The following is a 12500-nucleotide window of genomic DNA, read 5'->3' as shown; positions in this document are numbered from 1 at the left end:
TTACGATGTGCTTTTTTCTGTATCAGCTCGTACTATTAAATTTGTCATGTTGTCTATAGCAACTCACAAAGATAATCTACGACACAATTTGAAAGAAAAATAGTCTTACAATTCTTCTTTTTTTCCTTTCTTGCATAATTTCATGAGATAATATAACATATTGTATTTTGTAATCTACACATTCTTGCCTGGGTCGATTACGGATGATGCCAATTTTGATATAATATAATTCCCAGGCCCATAAAACACCAGGCAGGGCCAGAATTGAAGATCATAGCACAAATCCCGTTGTTTGAATCTTCTTGACTTTTGATTTTGTTTTTCCTTCATAACTCATTGGCCATTGTCGAATAGTGGATAATTGAAACAAATAGTCTATATAGAGAACTTTAGTAACAAAATGCAATAGATAATTCTTAAGTAAATAAAATGTGGCCTACTACTATCTCAAACGATTATATTTCTAATAATGGAATGTTTAGCTTTAACTCTCTCTCTCTGGCCATTTTCAGTACTTTCCCATAATGTCATTCCTACATAGCAGAAAAATGTATTTTTAAAGCTTATAACCCTTGGGCATACGAACCATAATTTGTTTGCATAACAAGACCTACAACACAAAGTTAAGTTCTTGTAAATTAAACAAAGATCATTCTTCAAGTGTTGTGATATGTAAAATAATATGACTAATAAAAATGTTCATTGTATCGTAACAAAGGTTTAAAAAGTATGAGACTTGTGTTAAGTTTTCTGAGGAGAATAAACAACATCTCTTAAAGTGACAAAAAAAACACTTCTAAAAGTAAACCTGTTCAATTTAACTTTAAAGTCCTTTTAAAAAAAAAAAAATTGGTATCTGGCTTATGTAGACATAATACCTTTTAAGAAGAGTGGTCAGGAATGAGAACAATATAAGATAAGATACCGTATTATAAAGGATTACAGCATTATTTCGTCAAAACGATAACACCGTGAATATTATTGCAGTTTGCGCAAGATTAATTACGGTAACAAAACCGTGGGATTTCCGATTCACACCTATTTTTATTACAATCGTGTCATTAAGACACCCAACCCCGACTATAAAAATATAAGGTAATTTATCAGGATTTTTTTATCACATCACGCTCATTCTTGTCAATGCACGAGTTCTAATAGGTGTCATTAAACTATGTTTAACATATGCAAATGAGAGCTCTGGGTTTCTTCTCGCTGCTTTTAAGTGGGCTCTGAGATTTATGTTCTGAAATGCATCGAATTTTACGCAGACGGCATAGCAATAGGATTTCCCCCTCCATTCTCGAAACTTCCTATATCTTATAAATGCATGAGAAATGTTTTAGAGGGCAATCAATCTGTGTTTGAAAGCAACAGCTGTAAACAATGAATTTTTATTTATTTGTTTCATTGTTTATTCGTTTTGTTTTGATTACTTTTCCGATCAATATGGTTGATCGCCCTTGTGGCTATTGTTTTGTTATAGAATATTTTTATACCCGTCTCTAATTTCATCAATTGACACTTGAGAGGGAATCCAGTCTGGGGGTAGCTATTGTTGTCGACACCAAATAAGATAGATTCCCCTTCAACACGTTCAAATTGATTTTCCCCACGTGGTGGTATCGTTTCTTAAATCCTTTGTTAAGGTAGTCTGTATGTAAGCCTTTCTCTCTCTCTCTCTCTCTCTCTCTCTCTCTCGCTCTCTCTCTCTCTCTCTCTTCCTCTCTCTCTCTCTCTCTCTCTCTCTCTCTCTCTCTCTCTCTCTTTCTTTCTTTCTCTCTCTTTCTCAGTCACAATATTTGATGTTATTATACTTAAATCTTGCTAACAATTAAATATTGAAAATATTAAACGAGAAGCTAAAATAATATAGCATCATAGTCATTCATTGATTACAAATGAGAGCTAATTAGAAGAACTTTAAAATCGAAATATGATATTTTCAAACGTCAATTTGAATGAGTCAATATTCAAGAAAAAGTAAACTAAATTTATTTCATTCATTTTTTAAATTGAAAGCATCGATAATTATTTGTTACAACAAGCACTTTCTGATTTCTATGGTAAATTCCCTGGCTGGTAGTTTACATCGACACCTCGTGTGCATTTTATAACCTTACAAACGAGCAATTTGTCTATTCTCTTGTGATTACATCAACAGGTATACCCGGGTTTATCACAGTAATAGCTGGGGAAAATTAAAATGTGGAAAACATGGATACGATTATGAGGGGATATTTTAAAAAACTAAGTACAGTGTGTGACGTATATAAAACTCTATCACTTTCTAATCGCTCATATATATATATATATATATATATATACATATATATATATGTATATATATATATATATATATATATATATATATATATATATATATATATATATATATATATATATATATATATTTCATTACCGCCACGATGGCGTGATACAACTTCGTCGAAGCAAACTTAGTTTTACACTATTGATTTCATTTGTATTCACTGTTTTAAATTCTTATAAAAGTCGAGCTCTCTTCATTTATTGTTCACCGTTGTTCGAAAGAGCACCATAAAAAATGTTCTCAGCGTTTTAAAAAAAAATGTTTTGGTAGCTGCAATGGATATATTCATCTTACCCATTTCCTATTCTGTCGTGCTCTGAAAAAAAAAAATTTAGAAATTTAGCCCGAAAACTCGCCCTTCGTAAATGACCCTCGTCTTAGCAAAAACTTTCAAACCTGGGACTTCGCAGAGTCACATGTTTAAAAGTTTTTGCTAAGACGATGGTCATTTAATTCAATCGATCGATATTTGAAGGACGAGTTGTCTTGCCAAATTTCTAAATAGATAGGTTTTTTTTTCAAGGGTACGGCGTATTTTCCTCCCAGTATAGCTTCCTTATAGCCAATTAGTGCAAGCACTAAAACCAAAGTAATGAGGAGCGCTCAATTACAAAGCCAGGAAATAACTGACAACGTAAAATTGACACATTTTCCCGCACATTCACGGTGCATTTCCTCCCGCCCACCCATCTACCAATAATATGTGTTGGCAAATCCACCCCTGAGGCAAAGCAAACACTGTAATATTAATATTGAACACATCTGTACTAAACCAACATGCATTTAACATTTAATATGATTGCATTTTATGCTAGTAGTTATGACGTGAAGTGCGCTGCTAATATATTACTAAAAAAATGCACACAAAAAAGCTAGGAAAAAAATGATATAAAAGGGTAGAAAAGTGAGATTGTTTCTAGAATTATTCATCAATTGAATTTCAAATAGCGAATATCAGCAGGAAGTCAATAAGAAATCATTTTAGACATTTACAGTTATCGTAAAGGAGGTACTGTAGGGAATGGGCTGGCTGATGATTATTGGAGGCTAAGGCAACAAACAGTGGACGATGGAAATTCTGTTCTATAGAGTGACCCATACCGTCAGGAATGCCTAAAATATTTCATTTTTCCCATCTTGTAGAGGAACCAAAACCCTGAAATGAAACAACTTGGTAAATTGATTCTTTGTAATCAAACGATTTTTTTTGGATAGGTAAAATTGTCAAAGCTAGAGACTTATCACTTAAGACTGCATCGGATATTTTATGACGCGAGGAAACAGTATAATTTTAGTGTTAAGCCGGCAGGTGCCTGGCTGGAGTCCTACCACAGACGGTGTAATGTTGAATCCATGGAAAATGTCCTTTATTTAATTGTGATCAACTATCTCAAAACGGTATCATATCGGAATAAACTAGACGAAAAAAAAAGTTGAGCTAAAAGTCAGAATTATCTGAATTAGGTAAATACAAGATTCCTAAGTTAAAGTCCCAATATCCACTTTCCTTAATGTAGGGGTTTATTTTAAATCAAAGGTTATAAGCTAAGCTGAAAATCTATTGTTAAGTAGCGGGTTCACCCCGAAATATTACCGTTTGACGCGATGAGTTACAAATTATCTAAACGTATTTATGTGTGAAATGAGTATCTGACCGGTAACACCCTAGTTCCACTCGGAATAATGAATTGTACGAGCAATAACTTATTTTCAATAAGTGCTTTATACGTATCACAATTCGTCTTACGTGACGGCTGAAATGGTTGCTGTTTACTTGGAACCCATTGTAAAACATGTTGAGCTTATTTCGTGGTTCAGGTCTGGATTATGATATAGGAAATACTTGACGGGTTCAAGTCCGTATAGAATTTAAGAAAAATTGCTCAACTCTGACTGGATTTGTTTATCTTCAACAATTTGCATTTTTTTTTCTCCTCAAAGTACAACAATGAAAATTATCTGGCAAATACTATAGGGTTGGGATAAGTGATTTTCTGTTGTTGTTTTTTTTCCAGAGAGTATAGTTCTAAATACAATCTCTATATATTGTAATGCGATTGACATCTATTTCAACCCCAATACTGGAACATCCTGCTTTATTCAGACATGTGAAAACAACAATCTGACACCATACGGCCGGACAGTAAACGTTAAGAGAAAATAAAACAATTTTCTGCATGTGCTTACGTCCATCAACTTAATTATTCCATGAATACAATAGTGTTGTCAAACCTGCCTCAAGAAATGTGCACGCTATAACCCTGCACTTCCTGCACCTTGTAACACTATTTCCTCAAAAACGCCCACGGGAAGACAAAAGCCGATGAAACCAATAACTGTTCACCCAAACGACCAATCACATCATTGTTATTAATTTGATTGGGAAAGAATGTGGCATTTGTTGTGCTCAAACGAACGTCAAGTAAAGTTTACTCCTATGTGTTTTATGGCTTGGACGGCGAAAACGTCAAACAATGAACAATTTTCTTCTTTTTTTTTTGTTTTTAATGATTATGTTCAAGATTTTGAGCAACGTGCTGTTCAATGCTTTAACTAAAATCTGATGGACTTCATAATAGGCCATAATCTACTAAACATTATTTGTTTGTTACCCTTTCTGCTCTTGTTGTTTGTTGTTTGTTTTGTTTTTATTTGATACTTAGATATATTTAATTTAGCATTCCGTTTTCCTAGAATTTTTTCTCTCACATTTATTTTACACTAAAATATTCAATTTAATGAAAGAACAAACAAAAAAAAACAGAGGCTTTGAATCATTTATAAATGAAACTATTTTAATTGCCAACTTAAAATAATTTGTTGTGTAAAAATTGGGTAGAGCATATTTGGGGGGGGGGGGGGGGTTCAAATCACTTGATTTTACCTATCTTTAAGATAAACACAAATTGACAACATTATATCTAGAAATTTTTACTCTTAAACCGGCATGCAAATATGAAATTATACAAAACCAAGACACTTCCTTATGGCTAAAATCAAAATATGAAAAAAAATCCTGATTCAGTTTCACTTGCAGGTGCTTTTTAGAAAAAGCGACGCCCAAAGGTTTGGCATCTTTCAGACCAATTGGCATTTTTCTGGCGTCTTTCGTAAATTAAATCTGGCTATCATATTGTGTCTCACCAATGACCTGGTGAGAAATAGTGTCGCGTAAGACTAAGTCTAATGATGTTATCTTATCGGGATGTATGTATATATATACAAATATATATATATATATATATATATATATATATATATATATATATATGCATCATACATATGAGTGTGTGTGTATATATATATATATATATGTATATATATATATATATATATATATATATATGTATATATATATATATATCATATATATGAATGTGTATACATATATATAATTATATATATATATATATATATATATGTGTGTGTGTGTGTGTGTGTGTGTGTGTGTGTGTGTGATTTTAAGGAAGGGCATGGCATAATGATATAGTCTTTTAGTTTTAATATTTCAAGCTATATGTTTGTTCGTTGCTTACACTTGAAGCTGATCTGTGTTAATAATAAATTTAAACTTCAATTTTCAGTAAATATTGCAATGTTTAAGCAACGTAATGACCTAAATCAAAACCCTGTCTAATTGCATCTATAATTATTATTCTGTCTGATTATTTGTGCTTTATTTACCATTATTCAATAACCTTCTTGTATTCTTTTTTCAATTGTCTTCCATATCAAGTTAGTTAAAATATGTTTGCTCGGCCAATCACTATCAGACAGACATCTTTCATAAAACAAATAATTCAAAATTCAAAATGAAAAATATAAATAAACTAAAAATAAACGCAAATTGTTTAATTTACAGGAAGGAACCTTCTAACTTTCCCATTAAAATAAAACTTTTTCTTTCTTTCTCTATTGTTTTAAATCTTCTGAGGCACCCGAACACACATAAAATGTAACAGCCAACAGCAAGCAATTCAAAAACATGAACAAAAATTGCTCGATAGAAGTCCAGGATGTAGCCAGCACGCCTGAGGAAATGGAGGCCATTAAAGAAATTGGACAGGTAGAGGAAAATTCATTGTCTCTCCAGGCGATTAAATTCATCGGGGAAGCATTATGTCGCAAATTATAAAGGAAATGGTTTTTCGCTAAATTATAAGCTCTGAACTAAATACATTCTCACTCGCATTTGTATGGCCTTGAGGTATTCAAAGGGTGAGAGTCCAATAAAATAGATAAAATTATCAAATTATTGAAAATACATTTGAATAGATTCATTAACTCATTTTCATTCATTTTTCGTAACTTGCTCAAAGCAATTATTGGGTAAAGCTATTTGTTTTCACTCTAAATATTATTTTCATATTTCTTATATCATAATATTTTCAGAGGTTTTCTATTTTATATAATATTATCTACTCTTATTCTCCATATAAAGTTATCCTTATCTCTTGCGATGAATCAAATTATACAAATATTACCAAAAGAATATGTCAATGTAACTTGTGTCCGCCAAATTTGGTTAGCTACTAAACGTTATGTCTCCCCGTCTCACTTAAATGAAAGAGGCCACCTTAACTTTATGTTTTCTTTTGGATAAGTAGCATTGACAGTGATACTCAGAGTTCGTCGGTTCCTCTGGTGTTTAAAAAGAGAAAAGTGTATTAACCCCAAAGTTGTTGAGACTTTTGTGGCTCTTACAATCCTATAATATTTAATTGCTCTGGAATACCTCATTTCTAAACATAAAACAATAACGTTTATTTTAAAGACAAGAACGCTGATGGTTTTAATGTGATAGGAACTTCAAAAAAATGATTTTCATGGACTACTAATATCTGTCCCCATTACAGTTGAATATTTTTTTAATGATACCCCAAAGAGTTACAGTTATTTTCCTGTTTGCTCTAATTTGTAGAACGCTTTAATTATCAGCGTTAAGAATGCCAATGGTATAGTTCCAAATAAAACCAAAAATAGAAAATTGAGAGAAAACTCATCCTAAATAAGCCCAAAGCCCTTTACAAGGGTCCCTGACCAACGGCAACACGTAACCTGTAGAACGAGACATGACACCTGTTAGGCGATAAAACATTTTTTTTCTACCGACAGAGACAACGCTGTTAACGGCCAGGTACTCATTTTACACCTGAGTACGATGAGAGAATGTGAGTAAAGAGCCTTTTTCCAAGGACTCAACTTGCGCCGAGCAAGACTCGAACCCAGAACGTTTCCGATCCGAAAGTGAGTGTCACACCACAAGACCACATAACGCATAATAGTTACCTCCCATGAGCATCGGATATTTGCTCGCTCGGATTCTAGCAAGTCTTATTGGTTTCTCCCTAGAGCAGCAGTTTCTAATGGTGCTCACACTACTAATGTCATGATGATCGACCCTTGTGATCGACCCAACTCGCAAATTCCTTACCGCACTCGTGCACTGTTGCAAACCCGCTCGGAAGTTTCGTCACAACACACCGTTCAACTAGATGCTCTGCGATAGAGCGTACTTGAATCCAGGAGTACCTACTGTATCCAATCCACCCCGACATAATACAATTTTGGGATTCTTCGTTACATATTATTTATTATATCGACAGACAGGAAGGAAATTGTGTGCAATAATGTACCAGATAGAATAATAACATTAGAAAAAAAGAGAATAGGCTTCAACAGTCATGACGTCACTTCCCTCGTAATGACGCGTGGTAGCTTAGTATCTGGCTCTAAACTATCGAAACAATGGCGGACGCCCTTATGAATATTTCTCCGACGAACATAAAAGTGTATCCAGAGGAGAAAAACATTATAAATATGATTTTGTTTTGACTTTTATACATTCTGATCACATGACGTATGAAAAGTTCTAGCCAGCATGAAGAATAAAAAGTACCGACTTGACATCAGACTATTGAATATATTGGCATTAACGAGATCTCAACGACAACACACACACACACACACACACACACACACACATTCACACATGCCACACGTACACATGCGTACATACTCACACACATACACACACTCTCTCACACACACACATGCCACACGTACACTTACGTACATACTCACACACACACACACACACACACACACAAACACACATATTTAAATAAGCAAGTCTAATCTAAGCAAATAATATGAGCTCGAAATAGATGCATAAGGCAGAGTTAATACGTCATACTTTGCCATATTTCGTATAATAATAATCTATTTAAAATATTGGGAGACCCACCCTTGGGGTAAACAGGAGCTTTGATTTTCAGAAATGGAGCTCAGAAGTAGTAACACATACATCAAAGTTTTCATCATTTCTCTCTTCTTTGAGAGGATTTTGTTAAATTAATTCATAATGTATAAACAAGAAGTAAGTCAATAAGTTATATCATGATAGTGAAACAGAGATTGGGTCGATTTTTGCAAAGCCTTTTTTCTTTCTTTAAGTCTAATTTTCTCCATTTAAAAAAAAATGTTTATTTAGGATTTGGGTTTGTTTTAGTTTTTTTCTTTTGTCAATCTATTTTTAAAGATATCATTACACAACGCAAAGTTAATATTTATGTTTCAATGTATATCTCAATATAACATCTGACATTTTCGTTATCTGGCTTTCAGACGAATAGGGACGGGTTTTATCCCGGTTTTGTTGATTTTATTTTTATTTGTTTTTTGTTTTGTTTTTTGTTTTTTGTTTGTTTGTTTTTTGTTTTGTTCTTGTTGTTTATCTGTTTTGTTTTGTTTTGTTTTTCTTTGGGAGGGAGGAGGGGGGGGGGGGGCGCTATCCCAATGTAATTTACCACAGATCTAACATACTTGACAATCAAATCGTGCTGACGAGGCGAGTGCACTACCAACTGAGCAATCAGACACTCACATGATAGTTTTCACGGTGATTGTCATGACAGTTTTCACGTTTTATTTTTGTGAAAGGCGAGGTGGGTTTTTTTTTTTTTTTGTTTGTTTGTTTTTTTTTTTTTTTTTTTTTTTTTTTTTGGGGGGGGGGGGATTTTATTTTTCACTGCTATCTCAATGAAAATAAAGTTTAATTGCGGTGACTGCGGGAAAAGTCGTATAATGTGACACAAACGTATTTCCTTGGGTTGATGCTCATTGTTATCGTATAGTCAAATTGAATGTGTTTTCTTACAGCTCTGATGTAGCAAATTTATGATTCATTGAACAGATCATGTCATTGAAAAACGTGAAATGCAGTTGGTCGCCTTGTTCTTTCACCAAAAGAAAAAAGAAACACATATACACACACACACACAAACACGAACATACACACGCGCAGAAAGAGGGAGATAGAAGGGCGGGGGGGGGGGGGGGGGGGGGCGCGGGAGGTCATCATCCTTAAATCCATGCCCTCTGTTAAATCTCTAGAGTCCAATCTCATGCGGCGACAACTCTATACAAATGCATTCTTTAATAGATTGCCATTGTGTGTTTTGTGACCTTCATCCACAGTTCCTGCCCGTTCCTTTCATGAGCTCAATAGGTATCAAATTGTATATTGTTATACCTAAATAGATATATACAGTAGTACGATAAGCCACTTCGGTCATCACCCAGTAGTCAAGAAATCTGACCATTATCACTCTCCAAATTTGAATTATGCACTTCACGAAAAAATAAATGTTATTCTGTCTTTTTTAAATAGAATATAATTCGATTTCTTTCATTCGTTACCAACGCCTACAATTTCTTATTCTATAAGGTTTGAATTGACTCAGTATATTTAGGATTTCAGGCATATTTCGGAAAATAGTTAAACGATTGTCAACGTGAAATGGAAAAATATCAAAAAAGAATTGTCAGTTGACATTTCGCGCGTCCGGGAATCTTGTCAGCTATATAGCGTATGTATCTTTCGTGATCTGGTGAAATATTATAGTTAGAACGATATGGAAAATGTTATGTCTGGAAAATAAGGACAAAGTGTTCACAATAAGAATCACACCCATCCGCGTTTTATTCAGTTTATTACAAGACAAAAATAACATGTAAATCAAAATTACATTCGCTGACGCGTAATAATATTTACTTGAACTTGAGTCCCTTTATCTCAATATTTTGGCTTACAGAAACGTTCGTTTCTCCCTGAAAAATAATTCTAATAATAAGCAGAGATCACAAATTACTTGTTCCTTGACATTTAAATTCTCGATACTCGAACCTGTGTCCAATTTGCGAAGTTTCAATGTTTCCAGTAATTCGATAAGTAAAAATCAGGAGTGATTGACTCCTAATCATTGTAACTAATTCGTTATCAAACAAACAGTTAAACTAAAACCACTCATTGAGAGAAGAGAGTTAAAAAAGGCAACAAGATAATATGATTATGATAGAAAAAAACCCTTACCTATATGGAACCAAACAATCTGATTTCAAGCAATGTTGAAGTTGATACTGCAGCTTCAAATATCCAATTGTTACGAATTATGTTATCCAATCAAAAATAAATCCTCCTTTATCGAATCAATGAGTTTCCATTACAGATTCTCTTTCCAAATAATATCATTAGCACAGCGCAGACGACAATGTTATGCACAGATTTATGTTGAAAAAACAAGAACAAAGGAATCAATTGTGTCAATGGCAATTGAATTTAGTTCCACGTCATTGGATTATATCATGTAACTTAGTCGTGATTTATTGGATTTACCGACTTATTGACTGTTATCCAAATAGACATCAACGATCATTAGTTATCATTTGAATACAGTTTTAAAGATAATTATTATTGAAAGCCTTGTCAACTGGTTGAAAATATACGTTACATGTAAATAGTTGATAGTATATCTTTTAAATTTCTTCGGTACAGTTAAGAATGTACAATCAGACTCATTATTATTCTAATTTCTCCTTCAGGAATACTTTGAGTTATTTTAGTTTACCTATTTTGATGTAAACATAAATAGCTGATATGCAAATAATAATGTCGATGGCAATTTAACATATCTACCGTAATCAATGAATTTTGCATTTCTACTTTGTAATGAAATCATTTTTTTCTAGTTAAATATAATCTAAAGCAAAAAATACCAGCGACGAAACAACTTAAAATTGATCGCTTGTTACTCTTATTGTCGTTTGATTGCCGACAAAAAGAAGAGACAGAAAGCATTTTGTCACATTCGAATTCGCATTAGACATTTCAAATCATCAAAAATTCAAAACCAAGCATTAACTTATGGCATTGGCATATCTTAAAATGCCCTTTATCTTTCTCTTCTCTACAGATCAGATTATGCAATAAACTTCACTTGAAATTTTTTTCGAAGAACTGATTTAATAGAAGAATTGAGACAATATCAGTTGATATGGGGCAAAATCACTAAGAAACAGAGATAAGTTTAAACATAGTGACCTATGACATTTGCTGGCATGAGAAGATGATTTTTAATAAGATGAAAAAGACGAAAAATAGGAAGAAAAAGAAGAAGAAGAAGAAGAAGAAGAAGAAGAAGAAGAAGAAGAAGAAGAAGAAGAAGAAGAAGAAGAAAATGAAGAAGAGGAAGAACGGAGGAGGAGGAAGAGGATAGGGGGAAGAAGAAGAAGAAGAAGAAGAGAAGAAGAAGAAGAAGAAGAAGAAGAAGAAGAAGAAGAAGAAGAAGAAGAAGAAGAAGAAGAAGAAGAAAAAAGAAAATGAAGAAGAGGAAGAAAGGAGGAGGAAGTGGAGGAGGATAGGGGGAAAGAAGAAGAAGAAGCAAAAGTTGAAGAGAAACAACAACTATTACTTAGACCGCTTGTAACACTACCACTAATTCAAAAACAAACAAAAAACTACTACTACTACTACTACTACCACTACTACTACTACTACTACTACTACTACTACTACTACTACTACTACTACTACTACTACTACTAGTAGTAGTAGTAGTAGTAGTAGTAGTAGTAGTAGTAGTAGTAGTAGTAGTAGTAGTAGTAGTAGTAGTAGTAGTAGTAGTAGTAGTAGTAGTAGTAGTAGTAGTAGTAGTAGTAGTAGTAGTGCTGCTACTGCTCTTGCCTCCATTGCGGCTACTACAACGACTACTTTTATCACTAATATTGCCGCTATTATTAATTCTACACTGCTATCTACATACAACAAAAAGATTTCTAAACCAAATAAACAACCAGCCCTTTAAGGCTTTTTCTATTTTTCATTATGATT

General features: G+C 33.3%; 1 protein-coding gene across 14 annotated transcripts in view; it reads right to left on the bottom strand.

Moving 5' to 3' along the window:
• Positions 1 to 12500, bottom strand: part of LOC144965175 (zwei Ig domain protein zig-8-like) — a 254589-nt gene that overhangs the window by 240132 nt on the left and 1957 nt on the right. For 6 of the 14 annotated variants that reach the window (XM_078900225.1, XM_078900230.1, XM_078900236.1 and 3 more), the window contains exon 2: positions 10704 to 11100. The gene's annotated coding sequence lies outside the window, so the exon portion shown is untranslated. Of the gene's footprint in view, positions 1 to 10703; positions 11239 to 12500 lie in introns of all 14 variants that reach the window. The other 8 variants (XM_078900224.1, XM_078900234.1, XM_078900228.1 and 5 more) reach the window with 2 other exon arrangements.

Source organism: Berghia stephanieae, chromosome 2 (assembly GCF_034508935.2).
Source record: "Berghia stephanieae isolate SIO BIC M18660-M18661 chromosome 2, UCSD_Bste_1.3, whole genome shotgun sequence".
In the NCBI taxonomy this organism is placed as follows: Eukaryota; Metazoa; Mollusca; class Gastropoda; order Nudibranchia; family Aeolidiidae; genus Berghia; species Berghia stephanieae.
Note: the sequence above shows the minus strand (reverse complement) of the source record. Positions and strands in the feature narration are given on the sequence as shown.